The sequence below is a fragment of the Elephas maximus genome, chromosome 1, assembly GCF_024166365.1.
Source record: "Elephas maximus indicus isolate mEleMax1 chromosome 1, mEleMax1 primary haplotype, whole genome shotgun sequence".
NCBI lineage: Eukaryota > Metazoa > Chordata > Mammalia > Proboscidea > Elephantidae > Elephas > Elephas maximus.
This window is the reverse complement of record NC_064819.1, coordinates 41,666,628-41,686,977: the sequence shown is the minus strand read 5'-3', so window position 1 is coordinate 41,686,977 and position 20,350 is coordinate 41,666,628. Positions and strand designations below refer to the sequence as shown.

The 20,350-nt window shown below is 41.3% G+C and overlaps 1 protein-coding gene across 6 annotated transcripts in view; it reads left to right on the top strand.

Annotated features, from left to right (window-relative positions):
- The window catches only part of GMDS (GDP-mannose 4,6-dehydratase), a 783,240-nt gene that overhangs the window by 629,754 nt on the left and 133,136 nt on the right, over positions 1-20,350 (top strand). The gene's annotated exons all lie outside the window — the stretch shown is intronic.

Here is a 20,350-nt window from a genome sequence, read left to right as displayed (position 1 = left end):
TCTTCATTCTTCCTTGCTCCCGAAGGGCCGAGACTGGTGGAGTATCGTAGGTGGCTATTCACAGGCTTTTAAGATCCCTTGGTCTCGTGTTTTGATGTGTCTCACAGGGTCCTCTGTGACCTGCAGGGTCTCCATGATTTGGCAGGCCTGTTCACCGCTCCAGCTCACACACTCACACCTAAGCTGTAGCCATCTGCCAAATACATCACCAAATATATTGCACGCTAGTAATATCTGTGTGCAATGCCCTTCTACGCCACACCTCCCCTTGCCCCACGGGCCTGGTACCACCTATTCATTTTTTAAGACTCAGCTCTGGTGCCACCTGCCTCTGAAGCCTTTCCTGATCAATATACCACCCCCTACACTGAAATCTCTACTCCTTCCTTGGTATCTACTTGTATGCTATATGTAATTCTATTATAACACCTACTATAAATTATTATATTGTTATATAATATTTATATTATTTCTATCAACTGTGAACTCTTTGAGGATAGGTGCTTTTTTTCTTCTTTTTTTTTTTTTGTAGTATGGTAGTTTACAACAACCCAAACCAGAACCTGTTGCCATCGAGTTGACTCTGACTTGAATTCCTGTGTTAAGAAGTGGTCTCTATTAGAACGTAACATCCTGCTTTCCTAAATTTATAAAAAATTTTAGCTTGGTGGTATAGCTGTAATGTGGTCTATTCTCACTAACGGTGACAAAATTCAATATGCTAAGTATACCTGAGGATACTAGAAAGTAGCAACCCCAGAGGAAAATGGGCAAACGTGATGGTTATCCAATGAAATGGATAACCTGTGAAAATAGAATCTTTCTGCAGCTGTTACCTGTGTTTTGAACAAGTTCATGTCTGTAGTACAACCTTTCAGAGACTGGGAAAATCCTGATGAGAAGAGATAGAAGCTGAATGTAAGGCACCACCAGCCATCCTATAAAATGTCTTGTTTCAGACAAAAGAAAAAAACTTTATTTAGTGCACTCTTACACACGAGAGGAAGTAAAGAGGAAAGGAAACAAGCAGTGCTTGAGAGACAGGGGTGTAATCAGTGCATTGCTCTGGCCAAGGGAGTGGCCCATGTCTTTGACAACAGTGAACCATTGTTCCCTGTGCTCCTGGGGAGTGGTGTGCCAGGGGAGGTTTGCTCTGCCCTGGGAGGGAGATATCAGGCCCACTCCTGCTGATGCAGCAAGGGCTGCCTGCTGCACAGCCCCCAGCCCACTGGCCTTGGTTTCCCTGTTGTAAGGAGGTGTTGCTTTTCTGGAACATTGCACAGATCACTAGGTATGCCACTCATGTAGGGCAAATGTGTTTCTGTGCTCACAAATAAAAGTGGTCATCTCAAAATGGAAAACTTAGTGAGCCAGTAGAAATCCCAGTGCCTACAACAATCAAACATGGTGCTCTCTCTCTCTCTTGCTGACAGTTTCGAAAGCTGGGAAGTCATTAAGAATAACTTGTCTGTCATTCTTAAGCAAGATATGGGATTGATAAAGGCACAGAAAACAAGAACTTGCTGAACAGGAAAGTACTTTTAGACTGAAGAGACTGTTCTTGAAGTCCATATTGGCTTTCTTTCCTGCCATGGCCACTGCCTCCCTCCCAATGTTTTTGTTCATTCACATGTTACTGTCACACCTACAAATCTGTCCACACAAACATTGTTAGAACCCAAGAGTACCGCCCTGACTCTTGTGCCTGGTTTATCTTCCACCAACCTGACTCTCTCCCTGGGTTCCCATTGCTGCTGCTTGGTTTTTTTTTTTTTTTTTTTTTTTGACCTGCGTTTCATCTTCCTAAACCTCTAAACTGAAAAAACCCAAGCCCGTTGCCATGGAGTCGAATCTGACTCATAGCGACCCTACAGGAGAGTAGAACTGCCCCATAGGTTTTCCAAGGAGCAGCTAAGCTCTTAACCACTGCCCCACCAGGGCGTCTCCTAAGCCTCTAGACTGCCTTACTTTTCTTCACTCCACTTCAGTTTACTCTTCCACCAGGCAAGCTTTTCTTGTATACTGAGAATAAACTTTTAACCTCATCTCTTAGAACAAATTTTCCTAAACTTTAACCAACTTCATAGCTTTATACTGAAAGGACTCTGGGGTGATAACATTCTTGCTATGGAAAGGTGGCTGGAACTGAAGCCTGCTTTGAAAGGAGCTTTGACCTAGGTACGAAACAGCCATAACCAGCGGCACCTAGAAACTCATTCTGCAGGAGTCCTGGAAACCACTGGCTTCTCTGAGGTTGATCGGCCCTCAAAGGAGGTTAGACAAGGACTTCTTCCGTGTCTAAATCTTCCATGTGCGAATCTCATTGTCTAAGTCCATCTTCTACATGCAGTGGCTTTTTTCATTCTTCCTAAGAGTCTGTGAAGGTTTATTTCCTGATCAGCTCCAGTCATCTGGCTCCCAAGGTCTCCAGTACATAGAGACACTCGTAAGCCAAAGCATAAACTAGTTCTTCGTAGAGTCAGATGGTTCCAGAATGACTGATCATGAAAAAAATACCATAAAGAAAACGTGTAGTTATATTTTGGTAGTTTTCATAGTGAGGACATACTAGGTCTCAGAACACAAATATCCTGCAACAAGACTAAAAGGAATATAAAACTTTCTGTTGTCTTCTGAGTAAGAAAGACCACAACTGCTCATAAGAAAGACTCTCAGCAAAGACAGGCACTAGCTAAAAGAGGTCACCTGTCAGCCTGTGTGGACACTTGTTTCCCTCATTGATTTAGCCACCATCAACCTTGACTCTTGCTTCTGAACCAACATGAAAAGTCTTGAAAAGCCAACATGAAAAGTTCTGAGCTAAGGACTCCAGCATTCAATTAGAGCTGAATTAAGCCACATGTTTTGGTTTTATACCTATTAATCCCTGAGTTCCTTTGAAAGTTTAGGAATTTTGCTACTGTGGAAGAGAAGAGCTTGATCATGGAAATTAGACTTTAAATTTCCTATTGCCCTGAATCCCAAGATTTGACCGTCAAAATGTTAACACTTGAATTCTATGTCTCTTAAAAGTTTGTCTTGGGTACAGTTGTATATGTGTGCATACATTTGCATGCAGATTCATTCCATCGTTCACTCATTTATGGAGAGAAATTGTGTTAAGCTTGAGAGTGTCGGCCCTAGGGCCAGGCTGCCTGATTGAAAAACTGTCAGGGAATAGCTGTGTGGCCTTAGGCAAGTTACTTAACTTCTCAGTGCCTTTGTTAAAATGGGGTTGATAGAACTTCTTTCAAAGAATCGTTGGAGAATTAATGGAATCAGTGTATACAAAGCACTTAGTACAGTGCCTGGCATGAGCTGTTGTTGTTAGTTGCTGTGAAGTCTACTCTGAACAGGTCAACTCTGACCAGGCTCAGAACAGGTTAGTTTGGGTTGGAACCCCTGCTGCAAATTTGCATTTCTAACAAGTTCCCAGGCAGTGTTAATGCTGCAGGTTAGGGATCAATTCTGAGAACCACAGTGGGTCTCAAAATTTATTATACATAAGAATCACCTGGGGATCTTGTTATACTGTAGATTCTGACTCAGTATATCCGGAGTCCAAATGCAAACCCTCATGAGGGTTTCCAGCTGGAATGAACCAGTTCAAAGCCCTGACTCTAATTCATAATGACCTTATGAATAACAGAAAAAAACATTGCCCTGTCCTGCACCGTCTTTATGATTGTGGGCGTGTTTGAGTCCCCACAGTAAATACCCAATATTGTTGCTGTTGTTATTGTTTATTTATTTGTTCGCTTACCAAATGTTATCACACACTATGCCAGGCCCCAAGAATACTAGTGATGAACAAGACAGTCCTGGTCCCTCCCTTGTGGAGGAAGTATCAGTTACTTGAATCTAGTACCTTTTGAAAAGTAAAACAGCATCTTTAGCAATTCGTACAGATTAACAAGTAAAAAGTAGGTGACAAGGTATAATCAAGGCACCAGACATGAATATGTGCTTTGATTTTTTTATGTTTGCTTTATCCTGATCCTCTTTGTGAAGGTTGTGATAGCTATTCAGTGGTATGGAAATAGGTAAATCTGAAAAACTTAATATTGAGCTCTTAATTAAAAATAACCACAAAGATGCTTTCTTTTTATTTGGGAATTTTTAGCTTAGCAAATTAAAAAAGGGCAGATTAATGAAGTATTTGTCCTAATGTGCCAAATTGTTAACCACATCAGATGGTCAATCTACTAAAACAAGAAGCTAAGTTTTTGTTGTTGTTGTTGTTTTTACTGGAAAAAAAAAAGTCCTTTTGCCTGTGGAGCACTGTAGATAATGGGATGAGGGACACAGTCACAGACCAGAATTAAAATCAAATATTTTCATGAAAAATTATCGTGACGTAAACTCTACTAACATGGACTAAATTTTCTCCTTGCTATGCCATTTGTCTTTAGCACTGATTTTGCTTGACATCAGATTTCTAATGTTTTCAGTTGTTATTGATTTTTGTTTTATTTACTTAGATATCTTAAATCTTTATAGATGTTTAAAAAATCAGGGGTTACAATCTAGAACTGAGAAAGGAATAACTTCAAAAAAAGCCCAACAAGCTAGTTAAAACAATACCTTCCCCCAATAAAAACATGTGGCCTGTTTCTAATCCGGTTGCCTTAAGCTTGTCGAGACATCACTCCCCACCACCACCACCCCCCCTCCCCGCCATCGCTCCGAGTACTTTTCTGTAAGTGATGTTAAATTAAATGGTCCATCATTGCTTGTTCTGTCTCATAGCCCTGTTTAGAATAATGCAGACCTCAGAAGTCCAATCTGTCACCAGAGGACTGGGGGTAAACACCACACGGATCTTCCCTCTGCTGGGCCCTGTGGATCTGGGGTGAAAAGCCAGGCTTGTGCGCTCACCAGACTGCGCTTTGTCCTGAGGTACCGCTTTGTCCTGGAGTTCTTCTCACGGATTTCTCACCACCACCACCCCCACCCTCAGCTGGAAATGAGCTCCTGGAGCTCTATCTATTCATCTCTTCAGCTCTGTCAGAAGCCAGTTCATCTGTCCTTTCCTCAGAGCTCCAGCCTCCAAGGCTCTCATCCTAGCCCCCTGCTGCTGTTTTTCTTTTTCCTTTCACCGACTGGTGGGAGCTGGGGCAGGAGGATGAAGAGAGCACACATCCGCCACGTTCCTTCTGAGCTCCTGGTCCATAAATTGAGAGGGTGGACTGCTTGCTGTCATTGCAGGGTCCCTTCCAGTGTTGGCCCCTGGCACTCTGTTATCATAGCTGTAGGGCTGCAATGGAGTGGAATGCTGTCACTGAGGCCTGGCCATGGTGCTTCCCTTTTCTAATTACTCTCTGAACTTCTTACTGCTCATATTTTATAAATAGTTCATATCTTTACATCACTGTCTGCATATTTTAAGCCTCCCTCTCAGGCTGCTCACACTACTCTTCATACCCTTCCTTAGTCACATGGCCTTCTGCCCTTCTCCTTCCTTGGACTTACCCCAAAGAGCTTTATGTTTCAGTCTTTCCAGTTGATTCTTGAATATCTCACTGTCTGTTTCCATACTTCATAAGGATCCCATAGGAACTCCCCAGGGCATACAGCATTCCTCCTCAAGTTTGTGTTCTTTCCTCGGTGGCTGTCTCCCTTGAGAGCATTTCATACCTAATGGAATAGTAACTGTGTACTTCCTCTGATTTTTCCTCGAAGGTTCTTTTCTTACGATTAGATCCAGATTAGAATGATGACATTAAAGGTTCAAAAATCTTTATCAATATGGGTAACTGTATCTGCCCTATTCAAAATATTTTTTAAATATTTATTCTAAAAATATCTGGTGTCCTTAATGTAGATGCTTTCATTACTTGCACCAATGGGGAATTCCTATAAAATCTGTACCTTTTTTCCGAAAAACTGTCCAGCTGACCGTCAGTAATGACGGTCCTCATTTATAATCCTAGTGTTGACCTGTTGGCCTCTACTCAATAATTCCCAAAGTATTTCATCATCTTAGAAATTTGTTTTAGCAACTACAGCTACCTTCTCTAAGAAGAGTAATTAGTAGTTGATCTCAGCTCCTATTTAAACTAGCTCTGGTGCAGGTCACCCGAAGTATAGAATTACTAATGGGAGACTCATCCATCACTGATATGGTTACCTAGCCCCTCTTTATTTCACATCTCTAGCCAATGAGAACTACATTGTGGAATTTTAAAAACCCCTATTCCCTAGGGTTTGGTTTTGTTTTTAACAAATCAACATCGATCTTTCTGTTCTATCAAGCACATTTATCTCCTAAAATAACTGCCATTCAGAAATTTCTGTCATGAAGATTTCATTGATGATATTATCTGTGGTTTCCTTCCTTCATCCTATTCTGCTTTATGCTTCCAATAAGGTTAATTATCCCATACACCCATGTGATTTTTTTTACCTAGCACATTGGTCACTTGGCAACAGTTGCTTTGTGGCCCTCACAGATTCTGGGCCTACCAAAATTCAGTCCAGGCGTATGTGCTTTAGCACCTCGCTGCCTTTATCTCACTGGAGATACCTCCTCTTCCCTCACTTCCCACACCCTTGGCACATGCCTGACTGGCTTCTTCATTCACTGCTGCATCTCCTGACAAAGTTGAGAGCTTATCTGACTGCTTTTGTCATAACCTCCAAGTGATTTTATCCAAAGTGGGTGTTCTTACTTCCTAACTCAGTGGCTCTGATCTTGCTCCTGGACAATCAGGTTTAACATGCTTGGCTTGCAAATACTCATTTCCATCCAGATGCTATTCAAAAATAGGAACTGTCTTTAATAGCAAAATCCAGCATATACATTTTGCAACATTGTGGAAAACTTGCTAGTTTCCTGGGTAAGTCAAGCCTGCACTGCATCATGAAAATCTGCTATGAAAGTCTGGCACTGTTCAAAATATAAAGATGGCTGAGATAAGGTCCTTGTCCTGTAGTAATGCAGAGGAGCAGGAGGAATTGGAGCCTTCCAAAGAGGTGTAATGAGGGTAGACTGAATCAGGCAGTGGAAGTGAGAAAAACAGCGATAGGTGCCAGAACGTTGCAGGACTGGAGACCACAGGGTTAGGGGCCAGATTGGATGGTGGCATGTGAAAGAGAGACAGGAACTGAGGGTGACCCCAGGACCAGAGGCTGAACGTGAAGGGCAGTGGGGAGGTGATCAGAGATCCAGGAAGAGGACTCAGTTTGTAGAGGGAGGGTGGCGATGAGTTCTGTTACACTGGAAATGCCTTGGAGACATCTGTGTAGCAATATCAAGTAGGTAGTGGGAGCTGGAGGCCTCATGTACAGGAGAGAGGATCTAGGACTGTATATGCAAGAGGTGAGAGTTGAAGCCCTGAGGTAAGATCACCAAAGGAGAGCATTTCAAGAAGAACGTGCACAGGAAGTTTGTCACAAAGCCAGTCAAGCTCTCATTTCAGGGAAGCAAGACTCAGAAACATATTTTGAGAAAGTGAGTTAAGAATTCACAAACTAATTGTGTGTATTCAAGAGCCATAAGACCAGGCTAGAGTGTCCCCCACCCTAGATTTCTTCCCTTCAAGGCTCCTTAAAGATTCAAAGGACTAATACCCAAGAGTTTCCATTCACAGATAGAATTATTACATGTCAATCCAGGCAAAACTGAGTTTCAGAGGCAAGCAGAGACCCAATTTCAAATTGATACGTCCTCAAAGTCGAGTTACAAAGCATTTTAAAATTCTTAAAGAGGAAAGAGTTTATATAAGTATAAGGTACTCTGTCCTACATATTATCCTTTTTATTACTGTCATCATCATTAATTATTATTATCGTCATCGTGATCTCCTGTGAAATCATTAGTTATCAAAAGACATCTTCTGAAAGGAAGCTTTCGGCTTTTTAACTCCTGAGATTTTCTTTTATTTAAGTATTCATTTTGTTTTATACCTATACAACTTCATGCAGAAAAAGTTATTTGCTTCTTATTACTACCAGCACCGCACTTCTTAATCCAGAGGTAGAAATGATGGTCATGGTGGGAAGTAGAGATGTGTTGAGTTGGTAACCTGTCTTCTCACTCCTCGTAAACTCTGCTGTGTGTTCCTAGAGGCTGTGACAGGTCCTGAGACCCAGCAAGTTCTATGGCTGCCCCTAGAATTTAAGTAACCCCAACAGGCTAGAGAGCAGGCACCAAGGAGAAGACATTGGCCATCATCTGTTTCCATATTTATCTGCCGACCAGCCATTTACTCTCCCCTCAGAAATTTTCCTGCACAAACCTGTCTTTTTTTCCTAGTGCCAGCTGGATGTTACTTTTATAGTCTAAAATCTGTGTTGATTTTCTATGGCTCCTATAACAAATTACCACAAACTTAGTGGCTTAAAACAACACAAATATATTGTCTTACAATTCCGGAGGTCGGAAGTCTCACTGGGCTAAAATCAATTCTGGAGGCTGTGGGGCTCTTGGACTGTAGGGTGTTCTTTGGCAGAGAACACTTAATCGCTTTGAACAGTTGCTGGATCACAGTGTTTTCTGTTGTTTGGAGAGCACATTATTAATCACATAGAGGAGAGAAAAGAAAGACCCTAGCTCAGTGTCATTTTAGGGCTTTATAATGTACGCTCAAACAACACCGTTAACATGCACTTGGGCAACAGTAAGCAAGGACAAACCATGCTTCAGTCTGAGGAAACATCAGGCAAAGGAACAGGAACAGGCTTCCTCTTGAAGGAGAGTTTTAGAGTAGGGCTTTAGGAAGATTTCCAGTTTAGAAAAAGAGAGGGAGGTGTTTCAGGTCAGGGCAGGAGGTGCTGTTGGAATAAACCACCAGCACATACAGACCCACAGGGGCACGGACTCCATGTCATGGAGAGAAGGTGACTGGCAGGCTTGCTTGGCCCATCTGGGAGGGTTGAGCAATGACATTAGCGTAAACTAGACTAATCGCTGCATACTACCCTTGCCAGTCTTTCCATGCATGGCCCACAGCTCACCCTCCAGCCATTCTGCTTCGCCTCCAGCATGTCTATATAAGAGCTGGGACAGCTGCTCCACCTCCTTTCTCTGTGTTCCTTGTCCTTCTCTCGTCTTGCTGTCATGAGGCTTAAAGCGGCCCCATGACATCCTTACACTCCATGTGGCCACCCTTCTCTCTGTCTTTCCATACCTGTTGTCTGATCTCTGATGGGTTCACATTCTGGAAGTGTCCTCACCTGTTCCATTGAGTTAGGTAAATAAATTTTGTGTTTGAGACAGTCTTTAACAGTTCCCAGCTGTTTTACTGAATAAAAGCAAAGTCAGAAAGAGGGTGTACCTTGCTTCCATAAGAAATATTTGTTTATATCGTGAACATGGGTCCTTACACGGTCACACCAAGAAGATGAGTCTAGATATGCTTCTTTTTATTTTTAATATGTTCGTCTTTATAATTAAATGTTTCCCTATTGTACAGAGATTTTGTTGATAATGGACTTAATTCCATATAAATTATCAGTAAAGTAGTATTAGACAGATACTGTACATTTAAAATTCAGGCTGTTTCTATTACGTTTTCAAAATAGGTCAGCAGAGAAAGTTGTCCCTAACATGATCATCTAAAACCAGTTGTTGAACTTTTGGGAATATGTCAGGTTTTCACTAAAGCAAGTTAATAAGGTGTCGAAGATGAACATTTGTTTCTGAATCCGTCTTTGTTCTGGAAGATTAGAGAGCGCTACATTCCCTTATTAAAATTCTAAAATTGAAAAGAAAGTATAGTGATCATTTGAATATATCCCACTGGCTTGCATTATAAGTTTAAAAGGCATAAACTTCAACACCTTTTATTCTCAGCTCTGAGGCTTTTAGAAATCTTTTTAAAACTCGTAACCATACCTTGCTTCTGTTTTTCCCACTGTAACATAACTGTGAGTGTTTTCCCACCAATCTCAATGGGCATATTGAAGAACAGATGAGATAGTAGTGGGCCTTCTCCTGTTCTCCAGGCAGACCAGAACTCACCTCTTCTGAGCCCTTGTCACGCTGGACTAGGACATGTCATTTCCTTCTGGGACTGTGAGCTCAGGGTTAGGACTGACACCAGATGTACTTTGGATAGTACCTGGCGTGTCATGGGGGTGGGTGAATGGATGCAGGTACACACTGTCAGAGATTGTCATCATGCCTTCCAGCCACCTCGGGGTAGCCAGCTTGCTCAAGCCAGCGTCCTCAGCTGTCCACTCTAAAGAGCAAAACCTAAGTACAGTTTCCTCTTCTTTCTATATGAGATTCTATGGCAAGTTCACAGCTTACTTCTGTACAACCAAACTGTAAAAACAATTATGCTTCTATTCCTTTGCCTGTGTATATTCCTTTTTCATGAGTGCTTTTCTGCCCTTTCTTATCTTTTCATTATGCTTTTGCTGACATCACCTTCTTTTTTCTTCATCTTTTCTGAAACTCTTGCTGTCTGTCCCAGCCATCTCAGAGCATGCCACAGCTGTTTCCTGGCTCTTTCTTCACAGAAAGAACCAGTGAGGGCAATATTGCAGTACAGTTCTACTCTTTGGACACTTGGAGCAGGGTGCAGCTAGCATCTGCAGAGTGCTGTGGGGTGTCCACACTGTAGGGAACTGCCACAGGGCCTCTGAAGCCTCGGGGGCAGGGTCGAGGGGAGGGGGGGTGCTGCACCAATCACAATGCAAACGCCAAAGGCATCCTAGGTTGCTTGCATCTGAAGAAAGTACACCTACCAAGCCAAGGCATTTCTGGTTTTAAGCTGTTAATAGTGTCCCATCAGCAGCTGCTACCTTTGTATCTACTCTGAGACCATATTTGTGTAGCACGGTAGCATACACAGTAAGAGACGTTTAATCATTCCTTTGGCTTCGTCCATCGCACACATTCCTCTCCTTTTCTGTCTTCAAAACATTCTGAATAAAAACATGAGGAGTCAGTATCAATCAGCAAATGGCTGATCTTTTTACTAGGGGAACCAGTGTCTGAAGGTCCACCACAAACCTTTCTTCACTTAGAATCTTGAATGTTTTTCTATCACTGCTTTTGTAGTACAGACTAGGAATTTAAATATATGATTGTTTAAGATAAGTGACAGTCATTGAGAACAGCATTTTTTAAATGTTTCTGGAGTAAGTGTTGGGCTTACAGAGATCTCTTCTAGTGAGGCTTCAATGTCTTCCTCTCTGTGCACTTTTGGTACTAAATTCAGTCAAATGCATTGGAATAGACTTTGGATATGCTTTCCAAAACAGAGAAGACTTAGCCTAACTGAGCTTGGCTGTCTTGCCAAAAATGTTAATTTATAGTCGGGGATGTGAAGAATTAAGAACTCTAACAGCTTCATGGATCTGATAAGTAGGACAGAGAAAGGGGAAGAGAATGTGAACCAAAACAGTTACTGATTTTCCTTTAAGCTCCTTGTGCTCCGTTGCCAACTTGAGATGAGAGAGAAGTCATTTTTACGCAGTTTGGCACATCTATAAAATGTCGTGTGAGTGTATGAATGTATGTGCAAATGTGTGCCTCAACTATGCGTGAATATGTGTGTGAGTGTGTGTCTCTGTGTGTCAGTGCACGTGTATGTGTGTGTGAATGTGTGTTGTGTGTATGTGCATGTATGTGTACGTGTGTGTGTCTGTGTGAGTGTATGTGTACATATGTGTATTGTGTGTGAATGAATGTGTATGTATGTGTTTGTATGTGTGTGAGTGTGTATGTGAATGTGTGTAAGGAAATCTGTTGATCTGAAGCCTGTTTAACTATTGGTCATAAGAAATTAGCATCTTCATGAATCAGCACCTCCTACTTGTCCTACTTGTCCTGAAAGGTAGAAGGGCTGTTGGTGCCAGTGTATTGTCTCTTTCAGCTAGCGGTGAGAGGCAGTGGCAGCCACAGGGGAGGAGATGTTGAGCAAACCACATGAATGCCAGCTCCTTTGGGTAGGCGAGTGTGGGCACCGGGAGTGGCAAGGACTTGTCCCCATATCACATATGGAGTCTCAACAGCCAGCAAGTGGTTCAAGAAGGAAGAGGCAAAATAACTCAGCATACCCTGGAATCCATTTCATCCCATTGAGGATAACGGTGGCTGAATGAATGGCTTTTATCATGGTTTTATTTAACATACTTATGAAAAGGCTAGTGCTCACCTTCTGTCATTTGGATTCGTCTGGCAAAACATAAAACAAAGCCAGTTCCTTGTCTACTTAATGCACCCTGCTATAGTCAGTTCTTCCATGGTCTCAGTCATGTGTCAGTGGCTTGGTTCTACGCACTCAGTTTGCAGTTTGATCACCTTGGATCAGTTTAGAGGTAGCAGGGCCATAGCTCTCTGCCTGTCTACAACAGAGACAATTCCACACATCTCCTCCATGTCCCCATCAGCGCACGGATGTCTGTCAGGCTTCTGATTCAGCTCACTCTCTCCTCAGCCATCCCCCAACTAAAGCATATGTGTGCTGCCAACCTCTACTTAAATCCAAACAGAGCAGCTCCGTTACTTACTATAAATAATCTTTCCTTTTCTTTAAAAAATCAACCTTCTTTCCTTCTGTCTTTCTTCTTCCATCCTTACCATTTTTCGAGGCAGCCAAGCTTCATTTCTGATACCCTTATACTTTGTGGTCTGCATCACAGACTTAAAACTAGAGCATGTAGGAGGCAGGGCCAAGATAGCTGAGTAGTCAGACGCATCTTGTGGTCCCTCTTACAACAAAGACGTGGAAAAACAAGTGAATCGATTCTATATGACAGTCTAGGAACCCTGAACATCAAAGGCAAAGTTGAGGAATCAAACTGAGTGGCAGGGGGAGGGAAAGACAGCTCAGAAGCAGCGAGGAGTTCCCAGAACTGATCCGGCGGGAAACGGCACCCTGCAGGCTAGATCGGCTGGCATGCGCAGTGAGGAAGGCAATGGCACTTAGGACACGTTTTCCTCATCGGGAGAGACTAAGCAGCAGAGAGTCTGCTCAACCCTCCAGAACCAGTGAGAAGCCGTGCTCAGTCAGCAAAAGATAAGTACATGTGTCTATCCTACTGCACAGATCAGAAAACACTCCCTTTGGGAAGAGTGACTCTCCCGTGTACCTGCCCTCCCCACTCTGCACTGGGTCCCGGGCCAGCCTGAGCAATTGCCACATCCCCTGGACTGACGTAGGCCCCATCACACACTCTGAGCCATTCTCCCGGCTTTGGAGAGGGAACAAATTAGCAAACAGGGAAAAAATAATATGCCAGCTCCTCTAAGCCAGGAACTCAGGTCAGGCACAGCTCCTTTGCCTAGGCACAGGCATAAGGGATCCACTAACTTTGAATGCCTTTCACCCCTGCATAGACCTGTATGGGCCCGTTTCAACAGCGTAGGCCCTCGTTAGCATAGTACAACAGGGTATATACCTGAAGCCTAATTTTAATTGTACCACCTATATGGTGGAGTGGCAGGTGTGTGACATTTGTCACCGCTCTGCCCATTTAGTGGGGTACTCACCTAACCAATCAGGGGCTTGAGGACTGGTGGCTCCACCCACATCACCTAGTCACCCATAATAGGGGTCAAACAATAAGTGGTGCCTCACAGCCAACAGGATTAGGTACCCACAGTCTGGCTGTAAAACCCGCCCACCTACGCGCTCTAGGGAACAGGGACACGTTTTCTTCTCAGACATTCAGGGCAGCCATCAGCCCCCTGCCTTGCTCAATACATGAGCCCCTACTGCAGCCAAATACCTGTGCCTACACCAATCACCCCTGCCTATCTAGGATTGTAGGTGAGAGCCTGCACCACACACTTGGTGACCAACTACCTGGACACCTGAGCTGAATCCATATAAGAAAAGTAAATGGTCTCCTGGGCTCACATACCCAGTAACGCTCTAACCACCTGATGACAGGACATTAGAGCTTCAAAGGCGCCAATAATCAAAGTAGCTGACACGAGCAGCCTATTTGGGCACAACAAAACAGAGTAAAAAAACACAAAATAAATATAAAAACTTACTGATGACTCAGAGAAGACAGTCAATGTCAAATCACATGAACAGGCAGAATCACAAAATCTTCTGGAGGAAGACAAATTCTTGGAATTACCAGAGGTAGAATTCAAAAGACTAATATACAGAACTCTTCAACAGATCAGGAAGGAGATCAGGCAGAACTCAGAACAAGCCAAGGAACACACACAAAAAAGCAACAGAGGAACTTGGGAAGGTTAGGCAAGACCATAATGACAAATTTAGCAGGATGCAAGAATCCATAGAGAGACAGCAAACAGAAATCCAAAAGATTAACAATAAAATTTCAAAATTAGACAACTCAATACAAAATTATAGGAGCAGAATTGAGGCAATAGCAGTCAGAATTAGTGAGATTTAAGATAAAGCACTTAACACTAACTTATTTGAGCAAAAGTCACATAAAACAATTTTAAAAAGTGAAGAAACCCTAAGAACTGTGTGGTACTCTATCAAGAGGAATAATCTAACAGTGATTGGAGAACCAGGACAGGGGGAGATAACAGAAAATACAGACAGAATTGTTGAAGATTTGTTGGCAGAAAACTTCCCTGATATCGTGAAAGAAGAGAAAGTATCTATCCAAGAAGCTCATCAAACCCCACATTGCCAAAAACCAAAGATAAACAGAAAATTTTAAGAGCAGCTAGAGATAAACAAAAAGTCATCTACAAAGTAGAGAAAATAAGCCGAAGCTTAGACTACTCAGCAGAAACCATGCAGGCAAGAAGCTAATAGGATGATATATATAAAGCCTTGAAGAAAAAAAATTGCCAACCAAGAAACATATATCCAGCAAAACTGTCTCTCAAATATGATGGTGAAATTAGAACATTTCCAGATAAGCAGAAGTTTAGGGAATTTGCAAAAACCAAGCCAAAATTAAAAGAAATACTAAAGGGAATCCTCTGGTTAGAAAGTCGGTAACATCAGATAACAACCCGAGACTAAAACACTGGACAGAGCAAACAGATATCAACCTAGATAGGGAAATCACGAAAATAAAGCTAAAACACTGAAAACAGGGAAACAGAGACGTCATTATGTAAAAGATGACAACATTAAAAACAAAAAAGAGGAAGCCAAGGTGCGATAAAGAAATAAAAGATTAGTTTAAACTTAGAAAAACAGAGATAAAATATTAAGTTAACCATAAAGGAAACTAACAATCCTACACATCAAAATAAAAAACAAGAAACACATAAAGACTCAGCAAGTACAAAATTAACAGCAATGAAAAAGATGAAAAGAAAATACATAAAGAATAACAACGTAGCACAGAAAATTAAGTGGAACAAAGAAACTGTCAACAGCACAAAGAAAAATACATCAAAACGATAGCACTAAACTCAATCAATAATTACGCTGAATGTAAATGGACTAAATGCACCAATAAAGAGACAGAGGGTGGCAGAATGAATTAAAAAACACTATCCGTCTATATGCTGCCTACAAAAGACACAACTTGGACTTAAAGACACAAACCAACTAAAACTCAAAGATGGAAAAAAATATATCAAGCAAACAACAATCAAGAAAGAGCAGAACTGGCAATATTAATCTCTGACAAAATAGACTTTCAAGTAAAATCCATCACAAAGGATAAGGAAGGATACTATACAATGATTAAAGGCTCAATACACCAGGAGGACATAACCATAATAAATATTTATGCACCCAATGACAGGGCTCCAAAATGCATAAAACAAATTCTGACAGCACTGAAAAGAGAAATAGACAGCTCCACAATAATAGTAGGAGTTTTCAACACAGCACTTTCAGCGAAGTTCAGAAGAAGCTCAATAAAGACATGGAAGTTCTAAATGCCATAGTCAACCAACTTGATCTCGTAGACATATACAGAACACTCCAACCAACTGAAGCCAAGTATACTTTCTTGTCCAACGAACCTGGAACATTCTCCAGAACAGACCACATATTAGGCCACAAAGCAAGCCTTAACAGAATCCAAAGCATTGAAATATTACAAAGTATCTTTTCTAACCATAAAGCCATGAAACTAGAAATCCAAAACCAAACTAAATCCGCTGCCATCAAGTTGATTCCGACTCATAGCGACCCTATAGGACAGAGTAGAACTGCCCTACAGAGTTTCCAAGGAGCGCCTGGTGGATTCAAACTGCTGACCTCTTGGTTAGCAGCCGTAGCACTTAGCCGCTACACCACCAGGGTTTCCAAACTAGAAATCAGTAACAGAAAAATCAAGGAAAAAAAAAATCAAACACGTGGAAACTGAACAGTATCTTGCTCACAAACTACTGGATTATAGAAGAAGTTACAGACCAAATAAAGAAATTCATGGAATCAAATGAGAATGAAAACACATCCTACCAGGACCTTTGGGACACAGCTAAAGCAGTGCTCAGAGGTCAGTTTATAGCAATAAATATACACATCCAAAAAGAAGAAAGGGCCAAAATCAAAATATTAACCCTACAACTCGAACAAATAGAAAGAGAGCAGCAAAAGAAACCCTTGGAAACCAGAAGAAAGGAAAAAATAAAAATTAGAACAGAATTAAATAAAATAGAGAATAGAAAAACAACTGAAAGAGATAACGAGACCAAAAGCTGGTTCTTTGAAAAGGTCAACAAAATTGATAAACCATTGGCCAAAATGACAGAAGAAAAACAGGAGAGGGACAAATAGCCTGAATAAGAAATGAGATGGGCGATATCACAGCAGACCCAACTGAAACTAAAAGAATCATAACAGAATGCTGTGAAGAATTGTACTCCAACAGAAAACGAGGAGGAAATGGACAAACTTCTAGAAATAAACTACCTACCTAAACTAACACAGACACAGGTAGAACACCTAAGTAAACACATAACAAAAGAAGAGATTGAAAAGGTAATCAAAAAACTCCCAACAAAAAAAAGCCCTGGTCCAGACAGCTTCACTGCAGAGCTCTACCAAACTTTCAGAGAAGAGTTAACACCACTACTACTAAAGGTATTTCAGAGCATAGAAAAGGATGGAATACTCCCAAATTCATTCTGTGAAGCCAGCATAACCCTGATACCAAAACCAGGTAAAGATACCACAAAAAAAATTACAGACCAATATCCCTCATAAACATAGACTCAAAAATCCTCAACAAAATTAATTCTAGCCAATAGAATTCAACAACGTATCAGGAAAATAATTCACCATGACCAAGTGGGATTCATGCAGGGATGGTTCAACGTTAGAAAAACAATCAGTGTAGCCATCACATAAATAAAACAAAAGACAAGAACCACATGATCTGATCAATTGATGCAGAAAAGGCATTTGACAAAGTCCAAAAGCCTACATTATCCTAAATGGAGAGAGTCTGAAAGCATTCCTCTTTAGAATGGGAACCAGACAAGGATGAACTTTATCACCACTCTTATTCAGCATTGTGCTGTAGGTCCCAACCAGAGCAACTACGCTAGAAAACAAAATAAAGATCATCCAAATAGGTGTGGACAATATAAAAGTATTTCTATTTGCAGATGATGTGATCTTATACACAGAAAACCCTAAAGAATCCACAGGAAAACTACTGGACCTAATAGAAGAGTTTAGCAAAGTATCAGGATACAAGATAAACATATAAAAATCAGATGAATTCCTCTATACCAACAAAGAGAACCTTGTAGAGGAAATCACTAAATCAATACCTTTTACAATAGCCCCCCAAAAGATAAAATACTTAGGAATAAATCTAACCAGAGACATAAAAGACCTATACAAGAAAACTATAAGACACTTCTGCAAGAAACCAAAAGAGATCTACATAAGCAGAAAAACGTACCTTTCTCATGGATAGGAAGACTCAACATTGTGAAAATGTCAAGTCTACCCAAAGCAATTCTACCCAATGCAATCCCAGTCTAGATTCCAATGGTATTTTTTAATAACACGGGGAAACAAATCACTGACTTCATATGGAAAGGGAAGAGGCCCTGGATAAGTAAAGCATTACTGAAGAAGAAGAACAAAGTGGGAGGACTCACACTGCCTGATTTTAGAGCCTATTATACCGCTATGGTAGTCAAAAAAGCCTGCTACTGATACAATAACAGATATATAGACCAATGGAACAGAATTGAGAATCCAGATGTAAATTTATCCACTTATGAGCAGCTGATATTTGACAAAGGCCCAAAGTCCATTAAATGGGGAAAAGACAACGTCTTTAACAAATGATGCTGGCATAACTGGATATCCGTCAGCAAAAAAATGAAACAAGACTCATAACTCACATCATGCACAAAAACTTACTCAAATGGATCAAAGACCTAAATATAAAATCTAAAACAATAAAGATCATGGAAGAAAAAATAAGGCCCGCACTAGGAACCCTCGTACATGGAATAAACAGAACACAAAATATTACTAACAATGCACAAACACCGGAAGAGAAACTAGATAACTGGGACTTCCTAAAAATCAAAAACTTATACTCATCGAAAGACTTCACCAAAAGAGTAAAAAGACAACCTACACACTGGGAAAAAATTTTGGCTAAGACATATCTGATCAGGGTCTAATCCCTAAAATCTAGAAGATACTGCAAAACCTCAAGAACAAAAAGACAAATAACCCAATTAAAAAATGGGCAAAGGATATGAACAGACACTTCACCGAAGATATTCAGGCAGCTAACAGATACATGAGGAAATGCTCACAATCATTAGCCATTAGAGAAATACAAATGACAGCCATCTCACCCCAACAAGGTTAGCATTGATCCAAAAAACACAAAATAATAAGTGTTGAAGAGGTTGTGGAGAGAATGGGACACTTGTACACTGCTGGTGGGAATGTAAAATGGTACAGCCACTTTGGAAATCAATTTGGCGCTTCCTTAAAAAGCTGGAAATAAAAGTACCATGCAATCCAGCAATCCAGCTCCTTGGAATATATCCTAGAGAAATAAGAGCCATCACGTAAATAGATATGTGTACACCCGTGTTCATTGCAGCATTATTCACAATAGCAAAAAGATGGAACAACTTAGATGCCCATCAATGGACGAATGGGTAAACAAAGTATGGTATATTCATACAATGGAATACTATGCAATGATAAAGAACAATGATGAATCTGCAAAACATCTCATAACGTGGAGGAATCTAGAAGGCATTATGCTGAGTGAAATTGGTCACAAAATGACAAATATTGTAGGAGACCACTATTTTAAGAACTCATGAAAAGATTTAAACACAGAAGAAAACATTCTTTGATGGTTACGAGGGTGGGTAGGGAGGGAAACGGGTATTCACTAACTAGATGTTAGATAAAAATTATCTTAGGTAAAGTGAAGAACAACACACAATGCAAGGGAAGTCAGCACAACTAGACTAAATGAAGCTAAGAACTTTCCTGAATACAACCAAACACTTCGAGGGACAGAGTAGCAGGGCAAGGGCCTGGGGACCATGGTTTTAGGGGACATCTAGATCAATTGCCATAACAAAGCTTATTAAGAAAATGTTCTACATCCCATTTTGGTGAGTGGTGTCTGGGGTCTTAAAAGCTAGCAAGCAGCCATTTAAGATGCGTCAATTGGTTCCAACCTACCTGGAGCAAAGGAACATGAAGACCACCAAAGACACAAAGAAAATATGAGCCCAAGAGACAGAAAAGGCCACGTAACCCAGAGAGTCCATCAGCCTGAGACTATGTGATGGTTAAGATTGTGTGTCAACTTGGCTGGCCAGGATTCTCAGTGTTTATATGTAATCACTCCCATGATTGAATCTGCTGTGAGTAGCTAGTCAGTTGAAAGGGAGTTTCCTTGGGGGTATGGCCTGCATCCCAATATAAGCAGACGTTTTGGCTTTTTTGCTCACTCTGGATCCTGTGGCTGTCTCCTATTCATCTGACCTCCCATCCTTGGGACTTGAGCTATCAGCTTATCTGCTGATTTCGGATTCATCAATCTTCACAGCCTGTGAACAAGAGCCCTGCTCTCTGACCTGCCAATCTTGGGTTCGCCAGCCCCTGGGGCTACATGAATCAAGAGAAGCATCTATCCTGGTCTGTCCTGGACTTGGGACATTCCAGCCTCTACAATTGGGTGAGATGTTTCCTTGCTATAAATCTCTCTATATATATACTTATACGCTTTACTGGTTTTGCTTCTCTGGAGAACCCAGTCTAAGACAGACCAGAAGAACTAGATGGTGGCCGGCTACCAACAATGGCCACCCTGACAAGGAACACAACAGAGATTCCCTGTCGGAGCAGGAGCAAAGTGAGATGCAGACCTCAAATTCTAGTAAAAAGACCATGTTTAATGGTCTGGTTGGGACTGGAGGGACCCTGGAACACATGGCTCCCAGACTCTCTGTTAGCCCAAAGCTAAAACCATTCCCAAAGCC